Here is a 3,450-nt window from a genome sequence, read left to right as displayed (position 1 = left end):
TATCTGATCTCCTACAGGCTTACTACGAACAAATACAATATTGGAATAATCTGTTCCATTGCTCCCATAATAGACTTTTTTCAGAATGTATCACATGTAGCACATACCTTATAGCACCTTGGTAATGTGTTTAGAAGAACTATTACCATGCAGGAATAGCCCAAGTTTGACATTTACTCTGTAACTGTTGTAAAAACTTGTGCAGGTATGATTGATTTATTATTTTTTTAAAAAGGCAAGTATTTAGACATGGTTCAGAAACTGCTAGGAATCCTGAACAAGATTTTTTGTATATGTTGCTCATGAACAAGCCGAAAAAGGTTTGATATTTCCCATGATTCCTGGGAATACCTTTAAGTAAACACACATCAGGGCTGAACAGCAAAAGTGAAACAGAGAACAGCAACATTGGGAGACTACAAGTGCTAACAGTGTTTTATAATTATCACTGTCCTATTCAAATTTTGTCTGGTAAAATTGGTTCTCTGAACTGTCACTAGAGCCAATTTTTTTGTGTTGCTTATGAATTTCAGAAGTAGCAATGCATTCTCCAGTGTCAGCAGCTAATAAATGCTGAATTACAGATACCGATATTCATTTCTGCATATCATTAATGGTTTTGGTTTTTTGAGAAAAGTCTATTTTGGATGGAAACTTCTACCTAGTACTCTCCTGGTCACATGGATCTTTTTCACAACGACCTCAATTTTTGTCTAATCTGCGGCTTGTGTAGATCACCATAGCTTAATTTTCTTTTATTTATTGATGATCTGATTTAGCTGTGAACTTCCCATACAATATAAGCAATTATATTTCATTATTCACATTGCTAAGAACGTTAAGGAGATAATTAATTAATAATTATTGTTATAGTATTAATTAATGTAATACCACCAGCTATACCTGAGCACATTTATTTTTATCTAGAAAGAAGAGAATCTGGGTGAGAATTTTCCATAAGGAATGAGGATATAAATATTTTCACAAAAACCTTTTTTTCACAAAGGTTTGCCATGTTTGATCTAAACCAGGCTCTCCCTATTGCCTTGTCTGGTGTCAGTGGAGGTATGTAAATATATCCCAGGCAAAGAAGGAGCTCATTATTTCTGAGAGAGAGAAAAGGAAAGGGATTTACTAATTTCAGGTCAAGCCAAGCCAAGGCAACACTGAGAATGCATGTAGGTTTTCCTAGGTCATCTGATGGCCCCATGGGATATGTTAAAGTGCCACTTTGTGAGGAATTGAAAAGCCATATATATATCTTGTGTTATCGATTCCCAAAATGGAGTGAGCCATTTAAAAACAGACTGTGAAGCTGCAGCAATGACAGAACATGCGAGTCGAATCTCCCATCATGGCTGGGAGATAAATGCCATTATTACATTGTTACTAAATGGAAGAGGGCTGAAGTGCAAAAAATCCAAAATACATGTCAGTCTAGAATAATTAGGAGGATGAAAGCTGATGCCTTGATGCAGGAAGCTGCAGTGAAACTAAAATCAGCTTTTACTTGGCAGATGACAGAAAATAAAAATAGTTCTGGGGACAATTTAATGATAAATGTTTGGGCCAGATAAAATGTGGTTGATCGATGGCTTCTACAACCGACTCTGCTCACACACCACTGAAAAATTACAGTGGGGTTTAAGAAGCTAGTCTATCCCTGCTCTTGTGTCAGAGAGCAGAAATTGTGGGCCAGCATCTGTAATGTAAATACAATCTGTTATGTGATGTATGATACACATAAGGAGAAACAGCTGTTAAATATGATAACCTTAAATGGCTGCAGACAGGACTCATAAACCTCGCCTCAGACCTTCTCAAAACTGTAAAAGCTGCATTAGCCGAGCAGTAAAGTCCAGCAAGATCCACCATAAAGGAGCAGAGGTGGGAGAGCCAGCAGCCTGTGAGTGGCTTAGAAGTGGTTGTGACTGGTCCAAAACAGGGGAAAATGAAATAGCCCCAAAAATCTGGAGAGGAGTTAGCAATGGAGTGGGACAGAGAAGTGCTGGTATGGAAACCCAGAAGAGGAGGAAAGCAATAACTTTTTGGGGGTGAAGGAAATTAAGACCTTTCTCATGAAAAATATAAGAGGGTTTCAGGTAGTTTATTTTTGTTGAGCAGAGAGAGAATAACTAAGGCAGAATATTCACAGGAAAACATGTTGTTTCAGCTATGAATAGTTCAGGTTCCCGAAAAGCTCAATTTCATAGAATCATAGAATAGCTTGGGTTGGAAGGGACCTTTAAAGGTCATCTAGTCCAACCCCCCTGTCCATGGGCAGGGACATCTTCAACTAGATCAGGTTGCTCAGAGCCCCATCCAACCTGACCTTGAATGTTCCCAGGGATGGGGCATCCACCATCTTTCTGGGCAACCTGTGCCAGTGTTTCACCGTAAACACTGTGATACGGTGCAGCCCAGGATACACCTCAGCGTAAAAAATTTCTTCCTTATATCTAGTCTATATCTACCCTCTTTTAGTTTAAAACCATTCCCCCTTGTCCTGTCACAACAGGCCCTGCTAAAATGTTTGCTGTCATCTTTTTTATAAGCCCCCTTGAAGTACTGATAGGCTGCAATAAGATCTCCCCAAAGCCTTCTCCTCTCCAGGCTGAACAACCCCAACTCTCTCAGCCTTTCTTCATAGCAGAGGTGTTCCATCCCCCTGATCATTTTCGTGGCCCTCTTCGGGACCCGCTCCAACAGGTCTGTGTCTTTCTTGTGCTGAGGGCTCCAGAGCTGGACGCAGTACTCCAGGTGAGGTCTCACCAGAGCAGAGTAGAGGGGTAGAATCACCTCCCTCAACCTGCTGGCCACGCTGCTTTTGATGCAGCCCAGGATACGATTGGCCTTCTGGGCTGTGAGCGCACATTGCCGGCTCATGTCCAGCTTTTCATCCACCAGAAGCCCCAAGTCCTTCTCGCCAGGGCTGCTCTCAATCCCTTCATCCCCCAGCCTGTATTGGTACTGGGCGTGGCCCTGACCCAGGTGCAGGACCTTGCACTTGGCCTTGTTGAACCTTATGAGGTTCACACAGGCCCACTTCTCAAGCTTGTCCAGGTTCCTCTGGATGGCATTCCGTCCATGGGACGTGTCGTGTCGACCGCACCACTCAGCTTGGTGTCCTCTACAAACTTGCTGAGGGTGCACTCGATCCCACTGTCTATGTCATTGATGAAGATATTAAACAGTATCGGTCCCAATACAGACCCCTGCAAGACACCACTTGTCACCGATCTCCATCTGGACATTGAGCCGTTGACCACTACCCTCTGGATGCGACCACCCCACCAAATCCTCACCCACTGGACAGTCCACCCATCAAATCCATATCTCTCCAATTTAGAGAGAAAGATGTTGTGGGAGACCGTGTCAAAGGCCTTACAGAGGTCCAGATAGATGACATCTGTAGCCCTTCCCGTGTCCACTGATGTAATCACTCCATCA

Source organism: Pygoscelis adeliae, unplaced genomic scaffold, assembly GCF_000699105.1.
Source record: "Pygoscelis adeliae isolate BGI_AS28 unplaced genomic scaffold, ASM69910v1 Scaffold220, whole genome shotgun sequence".
NCBI classification, from domain to species: domain Eukaryota; kingdom Metazoa; phylum Chordata; class Aves; order Sphenisciformes; family Spheniscidae; genus Pygoscelis; species Pygoscelis adeliae.
This window is presented reverse-complemented; position numbering follows the sequence as displayed.